Source organism: Ictidomys tridecemlineatus, chromosome 14 (genome assembly GCF_052094955.1).
Source record: "Ictidomys tridecemlineatus isolate mIctTri1 chromosome 14, mIctTri1.hap1, whole genome shotgun sequence".
NCBI lineage: Eukaryota > Metazoa > Chordata > Mammalia > Rodentia > Sciuridae > Ictidomys > Ictidomys tridecemlineatus.
The window spans coordinates 44,005,970-44,021,445 of NC_135490.1; the positions used below are offsets into that span (position 1 = coordinate 44,005,970).

A 15,476-nucleotide genomic window follows, 5' to 3' on the forward strand; every position below is an offset into this window, starting at 1 on the left:
TTCCAGTTACTGATTAGATATCTGTAGGCCCAAGTGAAGACTCAGTAGTGTAATCAGGAAAAGTAGCCTTTAGGTCCCTGAAGAGTAGCCCAGGTAATCATTATCATAACCCACTCATCAAGGTGTGAGCTAGGCAAAGCTGTTAAAGACCAATAATGCATGTGACCAGCAATGTGACCTCCCAAATTAGTGCCTTTTAAATCAACTAATAGCAATTGAAGGTAAAGTGTTTATTTAGGGTTTTAATTTAGAAAAAAATTTTTATACATTGGAAACATTTTTAGGGGAGAATTTTGAGTCAGAAATGACAATATTTGTTACCTAAGAGGGCACAGATTTATCCAACTTGTGATCTGTTTTTCTAATAGATGTTCATCCAACAAGAAGAAAATTAGTAAAAGTAGTTTAGGTTCATTCCCAACTACTGTCGCTGAAAAAAAAATTATTTGCTGCCAAATTAGGCAAGAAACAGGCAGCAAGCCAATCATATATTAATTACAACATCATATTAAAACAAGGCAATTTTTTTCAATCAGTGCTAACACAACTTATTTATAAACTGTTATCATATGCATTAGTGTCCTAAAGTATATTTTATTCCAGGCTGGGACTATAAGTGTTTCATTATATTCTAAAGTGAAAGGCCATTAACCTACAATTTCTCATGCCATCTTGCCCCTACATGGGATTCTTTTCTATTCAGAACAGAATTTTTAAGCTGTTTTAGATTACTTATCTGTTACTATTTAGTTTCTCTGTGGATCTTAATAGGCTACAATCACAGCTTGTTCAACCGGTGTGACCTGTATTGTGGGCAACTGGCTTTTAAAAAAATATCTGCAATGGGTCCTGAATGGGGTCAGGCCTCTTTATTTGTCTCTCCTTCCTGGGTGTTAGTGATTATAGAAGCCAATATGTATTTCCTAGTTCTGAACCCTTGCAGGTCTTGGCAACTCTACAAAGAATACTTAAAACATAGTGAAACAAGTTGTGGGACAGCTCCACCAGTAAGATGACCTCCTATTTTCAAAGCCAGCACATGGCTTAGTGTTGGGAGGTCTTGTTCTGCAAGCTGAGTGTGGATAGTGTTTAAGCCTAAGCCTAGAATTCTGAAGGAACAATCTCCATGTTGGCAGCTTCTCCCAGAGAAAGCTCATTAATTGATGCAGTGAACATAGAGACTGAGTGGAGGGCAGTTGTCACTGGAGAAACTTGTGATTAAATACCTGGATGAATCAACTCTAATCTGCCTCCACTGCTCAGAGAGTGACAGAATCTTCATATGAAGAAGAGGAAACTATTTATAGTTTCTGCTATCAATGTGCCAGAAACTGCTGAGTTGAGCATGTTTAATTATATTTCTCAATATAGTTTCCTGACTCTTCCAAACTAGGTATTAATATCAAGCTCATTTTATATACAAAGAAACTGAGGCTCCATTCCCTCTATATTGCATCATGCAACATTTTCCAAGGGTGAGTTGTCCGTTCTGAGGATTAATTCTATAAATTTTCTTTTCTGGTACTTAGGCCTGTACTCACTGTATTACTACAGTCTTTTACACAGGAGGCAGTAGGAGGAAGGGGGATGTTTGTGGAATGATCGTGACATGATTGTGGACCCTTCTTGTATGTGTGCATGAATTTGGGGCCAGAGAATAAGGTAGGTTGTGTCCTGGCAGTGCAGACCATGGCCCACACAGCAAGAATATGGCCCTTGATGGAAGCGTCTACACCCTGGGTCAGAGCTGATTGACATTTTGCATACTAGTCTAGTTTAAAAAATAGGATAGCAAATGTGGCCACATGCATGTTGATTATTTGTCTCTGAAAGAAAAGAAACATTTTAAGGGCAGTTCATATTTCTAAATATAGATGTTTTTTCTATGTTTTCTTAAGAAGCCTTCATAAAAGGAGGACAGGTTTCCCAACAACTGATAGTTTTCCTATTGGTGTGCATTTTGGAATCAAACAGTACACTTCCACCAAATTACTTCACTAATCCCCCTGCTGCTATACCAAGTCTCTTGGTGGAGTTTGTGACAATCTCTAGTGCTAGGAGCCACAGCAAAAGTATTACATTCATATGGAAATTGGACTCCCGGAGAGTTCCCATTGGTTGGGGAAGGATGGTAGGAGGGTGTTCCCGGGGAAGTGCAGGCCCCCCCCTCCGGTAGACACACGTGTGTGGACCGGCTTGCAAGAAATACTGACTATGGGCCTCACCTCACACTTATGGAATGAGAGTCTTGGGATTAGCACCCAGGCTGAATTTGTAAAGTCTCTCAGGTGTTCAAAATGAGAGTCAAGTTGAAAAACAACTGAGTTCAATCCTATAGAGTCCTCCACTTCAGAGTTTCAGACTCAAATAGATAATCTTAATGCAAACACATCTGCATGAGGACATGTAGTAAGAGAAGGTTCTAGACCAAACACAATAGCCATAGATAACATCAAGGATGGCATGAGAAACAAATGCAAAGATGAAAAAATAAACATAAATTGTCAGGGATGAGAAAAGGCATCTTGGTTTTATTGCATCTGGTTGATAGGAGAAAAGATTCTGCTGTTCATATTTTAAAGTTGTAAATAAGGGCTTCAGCTAGTTCTAATTTGAAAGGTAATGTTTTAACTCTTTCATTATTGTGATGTATTTAAAACCATATAAAATTATACAAAGAAATTATCTAGAATGCATGCAATTTATTTTAAAGCTATACAACATTTCATTCTTATCCCAGAGTTGTGAATAACAAAGTCCTACATAAGACTGCATATGTTGTCCAGCAAAAATTGAAGTATAAGTAATATGCTCTGAACACATATAAGCATATATTCACAGTCATATTTAAATGAATTCCAAGTGGTCACATATCAAGTGAAAAGAAGTCAAAGATTTACAGTCTGGTAAGGAGAGGTTCTCTGAGGAGCACTCTGTGGAATGCATTTCTCTTGGCAGTAGCTCTGGTGGACTCAATTCAATTCTAATCATATTTCTTTAATCCTGGCCTCTCACTGGGTCAGAACCATTTGATTTCAAGTATTACTGTAGGAGACCCAGGGACAATGATTATTGAAAGGTCTATGATAAACTTTCTCTGGAAATTGCTTTTTTTTTTTTTTTTATCTTTTGATCATGCTCAGAAACCCTGATTCATCTTGGTCGAAAAGTCCCAGGACTACCTCTATTTCAGCATAGGGGACAAACTGAGTGCAGCTGGTGGTCCTCAGATGGTAAATATGCCAAAAACTCTGTTGAGGGATTTGGGATTTTTTGTTTGTTTGTTTGTTTGTTTGTTTTTTGTTGTTTTGTTTTGTTTTGTTTTGTTTTTTAAATCGGCTGCTTAGGAAAGTGCTTAATCAGCTTTGTATATTCTTTGTATCACTTCAGGAAGATTCATCTGGGTAATTTAAGGACATGGTCTGGAAGAGAATTTTCAGAATTGGTAGGATAAACATTTTGAAATCAGATGGTCGAAAGGATCCTGTGGTTAGCCTTCACCTGAGACAATTCTCAACAGGTGGCTCAGTGACAATGATTCAAGGCAGCTCTTAGGTGCTGCCTGTTAACTTAGGATCACTTTGGTATTTGCCAGCAGCTCCCCAGATTCTTTTGTTGTTTGTAGTTTGGGTGTTTACATTTGCAATTATATTTCATAGTGATATTTATTTGATCTCTTTCTTCCAAGGTTTTTACATCCTTTCTGGTCTATTTTTGATTTATTTTTAGATTTTAATATTTTGGTGCAAGGGATCAAACCCATGGCCTTGGTTTCAATGTGTCAGGTGATATTTCTAGTGCAGGGTTAAATAGTAAACAGCAGCGACAGCCACATTCTTGTTGTGTTGATCTACATCTGGGCATCACTGTGTTGTTTACCCAATGACAATGATGAAGGTTGAAGAATGATGAAGGTTGCCATCCCTCTCAGTCCCCAGATCAAGTGACAGTATCAGGTTTTATGTGACAGGACCACTCAGGCATTCCTGGAATAAACTGCAGAATTGACAGTAGCATGGAAGCTCAACAAATGTCAGCTACCATTATTTTCTCTTTAGGTTTATATAAATAATATGATTCTTTTATATTTCACACAATGCGGTTGGGGGGACCAAAGGCCTTGGGGCAAAGAAAAGAGCACGAGCCTGGCTGGGCCTAATAAATGCCGCAGTACCTTTTATGAAGTAAATAAATGTATAAACTAATTTCTAGACTGAAAAATCACCACAGTAAACACACCTTATCTCTCTCTGTATTTATAAATTTTGAGATATATGCCCTGTAAGAAGCATTTTCAAATGTTCTTACAGATTTGTAACTGAGTATTTAAGTGTCAAAGCCAGATGACTAGAGATTTCAACCCTCAGAGAGTCTCACTACCCACTACACTCAGTCTACCAGCCATGAAGACTTTGAAGGGTAGGGGACCCAGGGGAACTCAACCCTGTTGCCCCTTCCAGTGGGTCAGCTCTCTCTGCGATTTGCAGTAGGTCACCTTCCAGACCAGTGATTTGTGCAGGAGAGACAGCAGCTCCTTTTCTTGTTTACTAGACTCAGAAACTGAGACATGTCTTTTTTTTCTTTTTTTTTTTCTGTTATTGTTAGCAATCAAGAGCTCGAAAAATAAATGGGGTATGTATAATCTCAGCTCTTGAATGGATGAGGGGGCAAGCAACAAACCATACTCCCCTCAGCTGGGTATTACCCTACCAGGGAAGGATGGTGTAACTTTGATTTTCTTAAGTTCTGCCAGAGGTTTTGAAGTTGTCCAAACCCAAGCCGCCCTTGGGGTCAGCCTGGGCTTGGCAGGGGGTGCTCACAGACACCGCTTGCACAGCTTTTCCGCGATCGCCTTCTCTTTCTGCAGTCTTCTCCCTCCAGATGGATTATCATAGTACACCGCAACGAGAATCTGCTAGAATGTCCAATGACACATTCCATTTCTCAGAACGATCTTATTATTCTAAAGTACCTTCAGCCTCCAGCTGCCCGCCGCTGGAGTTACCTTAGAGCTCGAATCCTCTTAATCAGAAGCGTCCAATTAGACATCGATTGGCAAAGCTCTGCCCGCATTGTTCAAGAGCCATAAGCTTTTATGTCTGCACCTGAGGAGGGATCCTGCTGCCCGCGCGCCGCCCCGCAGCCTGTGGCTACAGGGTCCCTAGCCCCGCTGCTCCAGGGCCGGCGCCGGGCGGGAGGCTGAAGCCCACAAACATAGCCTGAGGGTGGAGAAGCCACCGGAGCCCTGGAGCTACGCCGCGCCTCCCTGCCTTGCATGTTTTCCTCATCTGCCCCTGTTCCCCATGGGATCGAGCCAGTCCCAGGGCTTCCGTCTCCACTTTGGGCAGCAAGACAAGGCGGCCGAGGGCGGGAATGGGGAGTCGATATCGGTCCGGAAGCCCAGCACCTGGACATGGCCAGCACAGATTCAACTCCGGCGGAAAGAGGGAAGGGGCTACCAGGATGCCCGTCCTCCCACCCCCTCGCCGGAGCGTGCCTCCGCCTCCTCCCGAGCTGCCCGGCAGGACCTCGGAGCCCTGTCCTATCTCAGCCCCGGAGCCGCCCCCGAGCTGCGAGGAGGTCAGGTTTAGGAGAGGAAGAGAAGACTGTGTCCGGGTGCCCCGGCTCCGCTTGGCCAGGGAGCAGCTGCCCGGGGCAAGGACCCGCGAAGCGCCGAGCTCCCAGCGGGCAGCTAAGCGGCCGCCGGGCTGTCACTGCCGCCGCCACGGAGCCGCTGCCTCTGCTCCCCGACGGCTCTGGCGACTCCTTCCCCTCCCTCCGCCCGCTCTCTGGCTCAGGATCCGCAGGGATCTCTCTCTCTCTCTCTCTCTTTCTCTCGCCTCACTTCTCTCCTGCCTCCTCTATGCTCTCCTCACCTCTCCGCCCTTCCCCCTATCTCTTTCTGCCTCCCCCTGGCTCCCTATCACGAGTGCGGAATTAAGTTCCAACCTCCCTCTCCTGCCTCGGGACTTCTCTCGCGTATCAGAGAGCAGCCCCTGCCAGCCCCAAGGGTGACGGTGCTGGGAAGGAAAGGGGACAGGCGAGGAGACAGGAGGTAAGTAGGGCCCGGGTGGCGGGGGTGGGGGGTGGGAGATTGGATTGGGATGTGGGGTGAAGACAGTGAATGGGGACGCGGGTTCCGGACTCAGGTCGGACACTAACCGCCAGCCAATGAGGATGCTCCAGTCCCTTGTCTGCCCCAACCTCTTCACCCCGCCTTAACCCACTCCACTCCACCCTGGCCCGGGGCGGGGGGATGAAAATGCTGCTGGGTCTCAGAGCTAGTGATTCTGCAATCTTTGTAATGTTTTGAACGACCAATAAAAATAAATAAATAAATAAACAAACAGATAGATAGATAGAAACTGAGACATGTCTACAGGCTGAGGATTATAAATAGAGTGAGAAGCCAGAGACCCCACAAAGGCATGATTTCTCAACTCACTCCAAGGTATACAGGTATGTGGGGAATGGAGGAGAGACTAGGCAACAAGAGAGGAATGGCAGCAAAAAAAAAAAAAAAAATGACATTCCCACTGAGGTCTGCCAGTGAAGGAAATGAAGATATTAGTTTACCAGGAAACTCTGTTATATTCTTGAGCCTGGTTATCTTACCATGTTTAAAGTATTTTTTATTTAGAAACTGTTATAATAAGTTATACTTAAATTAAATTTATTATTATATGCATGATGGGGTGTAAAGTGATGTTAATGCTTTTACAAATAATTAAATCAAGATAATTAACATGTCACCTTGTGTGAAGGTATTTCAAAGTGTATAAATACTCACCCCTATTATTTAATAGTGGTTAAGAGCCTTTCCTTGATAATCTAACAACTCTATGTGTGAGCTCCAGCTCTGTCAGTTATAGGTTGTGTGATCTTGAGCCAGTATATTAATTAAGCCTTCATTTTCATATTTGTAAAGCAGCAATAATACACCACCCTCCTTCTTAAGGTGCTTGTGTAGATGAAATGAGAAAATGTACATGGAAGTACCATGGAAGCTCAACAAATGTCAGCTACCATTATTTTCTCTTCAGGTTTCTATAAATAATGTGACTCTTTTTATACTTCACACAATGTGGGGGGGGATCTAAGGCCTTGGGGCAGAGAAAAGAGCTATTTATATCCCTGTAGTTTTTAATGATGTTGAGAACTGTAATACAACTTCCTATAAAATACATTTTAGCTCAAAGCCAAGGGAGGTGTGATTCATAATGTTGAAAAGTGTATGCCTCTTGGCCTCGAATAAAGTCTAAGTGACCACAAATTCAGATGAGACATGAGTCCTTAAAATAGATTGTTTACAAAAAATACACATTTTAAAAAAAATTATATATGTATGCCAAGGTCTCGGCTTGGCACCAGAATCACAAGCCACCACACACCTTTGTAGGTTCAAACAGCAATACTTTATTCCCGCTCTCACACCGCCTCCACACAGGTCCAGGGGCAAACCCGTTCTGCTGTCTGCCCGCACAAACCTACTCCACGAGGCTATCTCCAAATCCCATTTTAATCTCACGAGAACTCAACGGGAACAAGCAGCAGGAACACCCTAATCCCAGCAATAATCTTCAACCTCTAACTTCCCTAAAACCCATTATCTTAAACTGGCAACGCCTTAAACTCAAGGAACCAGTTACTTCCTCAAACCTGATCAGCTCTAAACCCGGATCCGCCTTGGTCCTTGAGCAAGGTCACCTTATTAAAGCATGTATGCAATGTTCCATCAAATGTCCTCTAAGCAGCATGGGGTACGCTTGGCAAGGAAATTTTGATGTGTCATTCCTACTTGGTAATGGCCCTCAGCATATATATATATATGCTATAAAATCAGCATATATATATATGCTATAAATCAGCTATAAAATGATCATGCAAAGCAATATTCAGTACTAGTGAATATAATATGCACATACTAATATAGACATTTAGGCTTTTTTCATATTGTATTCTATTTTAAACACATTAGTCAAATTCTAGAAGAGGAAAATTCCAAACATAAAAAGGACACTTATTGGAATAGCAAGTGAAATATTTAGCTTACAATATGACACATTCATGAAGCCCATGGGTCAGCACACTTTTTTTTTTTTTGGTAACAGGATAGTAAATCCTTTAGAATTTTCAGACTGGTAGTTCTCTGTCCCAACTACTCAACTCTGGTGTTGTAGCAAGAAAGCGATTACAGACAACTTATAAAATAAATTAGTGTGATTGTGTTACCATACAATATTGTTTATATTGGCTTGTGATGCTAAGGCTGGAAGACCTCATGATTCTCAAAGCCAGCTTCAGCAAAAGCAAGGTGCTAAGCAACTCACTGAGACACTGTCTCTAAATAAAATACAAAATAGGGCTGCGGATGTGGCTCAGTGCCCCAAAGTTTAATCACCAGTATCCCCTATTGGAACAAACAAACAAACAAACAAAAATAAGTGGCAGGCCAGATATAGCCTGTGAGTTTTGTGTTACCTTTATTAAATATATATGTGTGTGTGTGAACTGTTAACAAATGAAGATGATTGTGTGAATATATTGGTATGTTATATTCATGTAATATGTTACAAGTATTTAATGTTTAAATCTTATACATATTATGAAAAGCTTCAAACTATATTGGGCTCTTTCCTTTCACAGCTACAGCTGCAGCCAGAAGGAAGCTGAGGCTTCAGAAGAGGTTTGCCTCCAGTGTCCTCTGCTGTGGCTAAAAGAAGATCTGGTTGGATCCCAGTGAGACCAATGTAATGTCCAAGGCCAACTATCAGATCTGGATCAGATCTGGAAGCTGATCAAAAATGGCTGATCATCCACAAAACAGTGACTATCCATTATGGGGCTGCATGTCAGAAAAATACCTTGGCTCCCCAGAGGCACAGACATGTGGGCATAGTTAAGCAGAAGAGTACAGCTAATGCTCCAATGCAGGAGAAGGTCACCTTCATGCAGAGGATGCAGATTCTGTGTAGGCTGCTCAGAGATACCGTGAATCTAACATTGACGACCACATATATCACAGCCTCTACCTGAAGGTAAAGGGCAATGTGTACAAAAACAAGTGGATCCTCATGGAGGATATCCACAAGCTGAAGGCAGATAAGGCTGACAAGAAGCTTCTGGCTGACCAGGCTGAGACCTGCAGGTATAAGAACAAGGAAGCACATAAGTGCTAGGAGGAGTGCTCCAGGCCAAGGAGGTGGACATCATACAGACTCTGTCCAAGGAGGAAGAGACCAAGAAATAAAGCTCCCCTCTTGTGTTTGTATATAGTGGCCTTGGTGATAACATAAATACTCCTTGGACTATAAACAAACTTTATCTGTTAAAAAAATAAAAACTGTATTGTACCAAATTTTTAGAAGTTAGAAGTTTTCTAAATCATCCTTTTTACAATAAAAGAAATACAATTAATCTGGTCTTTGATTTGTGAGGTTTAAAGAAGTCATGTTACTTGTGTTAAAACCAGTAATAGTTCATCACTCTGCAAATATTTCTGCTCTGTTGCTCTGTTACTTTGATTTTTTTTAATCTTCAACATCATTCTGAATTTTGTTCACCATTACATAAAATGTTCAAATTTTCAGCATTGAATTTTATTGGAAATGTATAATTGTCTTGTTGAAACTCATGTCCTGAAAGACTATGGACATATTTAAAAAGCTAAATAATGAAATGCAACTAAAAATAATATTCAGAAAGAACTTTAAGTGCATCCCGATGATGGTCACTGGTAAAAACTGGCAAAAACAAAAATCTTAGTACAAGAATATGTAAATATAGTTGGAAACCTTTGGCTGATATGAAAAAATATTAGAAAATGAAGCTGTCAATTGTCATTTGGAAAACAAAAGCTATGCTTAATAGAGGACAACTTTTTTTTTAAGTCAAGCTTTTTTTTACAACCATATAATTTATATGGTAAAGATTTTATTTTAACAATTGTGGTTAGAAATACTATATCTATTCTTAAGCACTTAGCTCCAGTCTAGAAAATGAAGTAGCTTCTGGCTAATTCTATCAGTTTGACAACTGTATTTTGTTGAAGATGAACTAAAAGAGACTGGTTTCTCATTATGGGAATGAAAAATCAATGGAACTTTAAATCATCACACTGTCTTTATAAGTTCCAAAACACAAAATGTAGTGATGTGCATAATGAGCTCAAGAGGCTTACAGAACATCATGGCCTGTTTGGGCCACAATATTTTCTGCACTCAGAAAGCAGTTCAAGAATTTGAAACTGAGCAAGATCTAGAGATGTATTGAATTCTTTTTTTCAAGAGGACTTTGGCTCAAGGGCAAGAACTTAATGTTTCCTGACAAAAGAGACAAGTGCCCCCCGCCCTCTCTCTCTTTCTTTCTTTCTGTACTATGAACTGAACCCAGGGGTGATTTACCACAGACCTACATCCCCAAACCTTTTTATTTTGAGTTCTCCCTAAATTGCCCATGCTGCCCTTGAACTTGAGATTCCCCTACTTCACTGGGATTACAAATGTTTGTCACTGTACCTGGTGTGTGCCAATTACTTTTACAAACCAAACTTGAATGGCATTTAATTAAATATCCAATTTTGATTTCATACATGCATAACCTTGTAGATCAACAAAGATTTTGTTGGAGTTTGTTGAGTGAGATGAAAAGTGCTTAGGATAGTATCTGACCTAATAAATTCTCAGTGCACTTTATCATTACCTTGTTAATATCAACATTTCTTATTGTGTACTGTATATCTTGGGATAGTGGAACAGTGCACCTTGATACTTGTCTGACAGTTTTGCCACTAGCCATGTTCACAGCCCACAATCCTCTTCCCTGCCACCTGGTCCTTCTCCAACATCCTTGGGCAGTGGTTTGAAGATAGGTGCACACCAGCATCACTTGCAGGTTCATCATCTCATCTGACCTCCTTCTTCACCTGGGGCTGCTGATCTCTCTTCCTTGTTTCCCATGCAGTGCTCCTGTGATTTGCTGTCCTGGTCCCTTTTCCACATTGATAGAAGGGAGCTGAGCCATGGTGGTTGGATGGTAACCACCAGAGCATTTATACAGTCCTGCAGAACTTCTAGCACCATGAAGAGTGCAGGCTCTGCAACCAGCTGCCTGGGTGCTTGTTCAGCTCCTGCTCTAGTTCTGCCCTGGGCAAGTCCATTGCTCTAGACCTACCTGCCTTCCTCTGTCAAGACAGACTCCTATATGGATCTATATTGTCATGTGGTGTTGATGATCTACTAAGGAATGGGCTTAGAAATACCTGGCATATAATAAGCAGTCAAAATTAAAAATTTTAATTTATCTTTTTTAATATTCCTCATTATGAGCCCTAGATCTTGTGACAGTAAAATAAATGGAAGCTAGCTGGGTTCAAATTCTGACTGAACAATTCATTGGGAGTACAATTTGGAGCACATTATTAAACTAAATCAGCCTGTTAGGCTATAGGATTAATAATACCTACTTCGTAACACATAGTTGTTATAAAAATAAATAAGATAAATGGAATTAAGCACTTTGTATAATGGCCAGCATGGAATAAATAGGAATTACTAAACTTCAGTGCAGTGGTTTATAGACCTTATGATTACTGATACCAGATTGCAGATCAAAGTTACTATACAGGGTCCTATTTTTATATATCAATTGGAATTTAGCTCTACTAGTATCTAGAACTGAGTAGCAACAAATAGTTTTTTTAATAACCATAAATTACTTTTTTATTTTAATAAATATTAAAATTTTAATAAAAATATTAAAATTTAATAAAATAAAATTTTTTATTAATTATTAAAAATTTAATAAAAATAATAAATGTATATACTGCATCTTTAAGTAATGAACTTTGCTCTCTGGGTTTCTTTCCATTCCACCTTAAAGTGCATTAATTAAAAAATAATGAACCACTTCTTTATCATTATTGTTCAAAAAAGTAAAAATAATATTAACATGAAGACACTAATCCACTACCATTAGTACTGCAATCTGGCAGATTAACTTAACATTCTGCTATATTTAATACTATCCAGCAGAAGAAAATATCTAATTTTGATTTTAAACACACTCACAAACAAAAAAAAGGAAACAAAACAATCTCACCATGGACCTCTGACAAAGGTTTGCTACAGCTGCCGGGATCAGGGTGTGGTGAGGGACAAGGGTGCTGGGATCCCAGGAAAGGCTTCTGGGATCCTGGAGGGTCAGGTGAGAGGGTGAAGGCCTGCTAGGGAGGAGCAGGTGAGGGCAGGGCCTCCCTCCAATTTAGGAAACAACAGCCCTTGGTCTTGTGATTCTGGCAGCTTATTCAGTGGCTGTAAAGCTTCATCTGTCTGAAATCAAAGGCATATGCAGAAATCTACTCCCAACATAGGGTGAGTCCTTGGAGAAGCTGGCTGGGCTTCTTTCTGGAGAGTTCTCTGAGATATCAACAATGGAAAAACAACCCAAAATTGACAGAAGACCTGCAGGAAATGTCACTCTCTTGCTTCTCCCTTTACTGGGACACTGCCTCCGGGAAGGCTAGACTGGTTCCAAGCACAGGGGTCCTCCTTCTTTGCGAGCAACCATGGCATTTTTAGTAGTCCAGAGGAGTGGCTGGTGGTATCTGCTCCAGGAGGCCCAGCTGGGGTCCCCTCCACCCAGGGTGGAGGCCATGGCTACTTCTCCACAGTTCTCTGTAAGGCTTTCAGCCCTGCCCCATGGGAGAACATACACAGAATGGCAACCACCCAGCAGCCTGCATGCTGCCTTACCTCCTAAGGTCTGGCTCCTAACAACAACCTCTTCCCTCCCGGGAGGGTTTTTGCCCTACCAAGGTTGGGCAGGAACCAGAAGAACAGTTTCTCTGTTTTGCCAAGACTGGGACATGGGCTTACTCAACCCCAAATCCCTTTTGGCAAGTGTCATGAGGGCAAAGTCCACACAGTGGAAACCAAACAAAATGACATGCTCATGGAGGGGGAGAATGGGAAGCCAAATACAAAACAAAACACCCCTCCACAGAGAACAACAGAAAAGCTCACCCAACACTCCTTCTGTTCCCATGTGAGGCTGACCCCCCAGGGAGCCCAAGCAACCCCTAAAATAAAACCCAAACCAAAAACCTGAATTGTAAATCCAAACCAAAAAACCCTTCCTGAAACATGCAAAGGAACTGCTTACTCAGAAATATCCCAAATAGTCTGTGATGATGATCCAGAGCATTATGGCTTCCCCTACCCTCTAAACTGGAGAATTGTATTTTCCATGCAGTACCCCAAGGAGAGCAAACTCTCTTCTCAAGGCCAGGGCAATAACAGCTAAGAAGGTAGTTCTTGCTGGCACCTGGGAACTGTGTTTTCTTTAACTCCCAGGCACAGACAGTGGCCTGGCCCAGGGAGAGATGTGAGCTCATGAGACAACTACAAGTCCCAGGGACTGTGGGGTCTTCATATGCACCCAGCCATGGTGGATGGTGGCAATTCCTGAGAAAGAGCATGATCTGCAAACATGGATAAGGACAATATAAGGGCTACCTCTGGTGACAACATGGTAGCCACCAAAACAGCCAAACGAGCAGGATGCTGGAGGCTCCCCTATGACCACATCTCTTCCAGATTTGTAGCAAAGGCACAATTGGGGTTTCCAGGATGGCCTGTCCCAAAAGACATGTAGTCCATCAATGAAGAAACCATGGTGCACCATAGGTCCCAGCTTTCTCATGTCTGGGTTCCAGGTCATTCCCTTCCCTATTCAATGTATCCTACCTTCCAGGCAATAGCTGGAAGGTGGGCCATCTTTCAGGTCCCACATCTGTAGGGTTTAATGTTGTCCTTCCCCTCTGGTTGACGGTGTTGAGCACCTGCACCCATCTCTCGATCTTCTCCAGGCTGTCTGACTTGCCTCATTCTGCCTGCTCTTTAACACATCCTGCTCTTTTCCAGGGGTGTTAGGCTGCTCATTCTCATCATGTACCAAGTAGTGGGAAGGGGCCCAGCCCTCTAGCTCCCCAAACCTCACATACCACTAGCCACTCTCCTGATTTTCCAGCACCTGCACCTCCACTCCAGCAGGGAAACTGATCTCTGAGTCCTGGATCTTCTGGGAGGTGCTACATGTTACATAGGAGGTGGCTGGCCCTTCCTACTCCTTCTTAGGGATACATGGGAGAGCAGTGGCTGGGAGGGTAATGATGTCGGCTGAGCCTCTCCTGGTCCCCCTTCATTGGGCCCTTCAGAGGCTATGTGTGGGGTAAGCTCTGAATCCTCATTCCTAGGGTCCTTAGGGCCATTCCTCCTGGAGCTGGCCTGTGGGTCTCAGTTGGCATCCTAAAGTGCTGATGTCCATCTTCTCTTGACTCTGTGACTCTGCAAGTTCAGGAAGGGCTTAGGCTGGACAGATGGCTTGGCCTGGACACAGGAGGTGATCCCAGCCCTCATATCAGTGTCCTTCCCCTGGCCCTGACATTGGGAGTGCCACGAATGCCTGCATCCTAGGCAAAGCATGGCTTCAGGCCACCACTGTTCTTTGAAAAGAAGGAGGAAGAGGAGGAGGATGAGGAGCAGGTGGTGTTGATGGTGATGGATGAAGAAAAGGAGGCCAAGGAGTGGTTCTTCTCCAGTTTGGCCTGGCATTCTTTTCTGTCTTGAGCTTTAGGAGTGATGATGACTTGGGGGAGCCTCACTTGGGGGAGTTTTTCTTGGCAAGGAACAATGAGGAGCCCCCTGTGGAGTCACTGTCCCCAGAGGAGCCTCTGGTCGACAGGGTGTCCTCTCCATATGGCCAGAAGCCCTCATTCTCACCCCTGGTCTCCTCTTCTAGGGCCAAGTTTTCTGAAGGCTCACCCACCTTGAAGCGGGCCACTGCAGGGAGGAAGCATGTGAGGGTCTATGGGGCTGGGCAGGCTTATGGTCTCCTGAGCCTCTGTCCTCTGTGTGCTCCTCACTCAGCTCTGGTTCAGAGTCAAAGCCAAAGGTGGGGATGTCATACTCAGGCTCCTCTTACTTGAGCTTCAGAAGGGAACCCTGGCTCTTGTTGGCACCCACAGGGGCCTCCTTGTTCTCCTTGGGCTTGCTGAGGGGTATTGGCGGCAGGACTTTGGACTGTGTCAATATGCTCCTGCGGCTTCTCAGGTTGTGTCGCAGTCTGGCTAGGCACAGAATAACCAAGCTGCCACACAGCATTGTAGGTTCAAAACAGGAACTCTTTTATTCTACACACTCCCAAGAATGCCAAGCACACAGCCTTCTCCTGGGACACACCACCCCAACCAGAAAACCCTCCTCTGGAAATCCCTCCTCCCACACTTCCCCAACCAATGGGAACTCTCTAGGAATCCCAGCAAGACTTCCAAACTAGCAGGCTTAGAACTCCAAAGTACCAGGCCAAGGCAGACAGCAGGGGTCTAATATACCATTGAATACACAGCTTAACATAAACATTATCATCTCAATGGCTTGCTGGAATCACCTCTCAACCACTCCCTACTGGCAAAAGTG

The 15,476-nt window shown here is 42.9% G+C and overlaps 2 pseudogenes; one reads left to right on the forward strand and one right to left on the reverse strand.

Annotated features, from left to right (window-relative positions):
* Positions 1–5,303: 5,303 nt before the first annotated feature.
* LOC144370507 (large ribosomal subunit protein eL19 pseudogene) lies at positions 5,304–9,353 on the forward strand (annotated as a pseudogene).
* A 4,388-nt stretch (positions 9,354–13,741) lies between these two features.
* Positions 13,742–15,161, reverse strand: LOC144370508 (SH3 and PX domain-containing protein 2A pseudogene; annotated as a pseudogene).
* Positions 15,162–15,476: the final 315 nt, after the last annotated feature.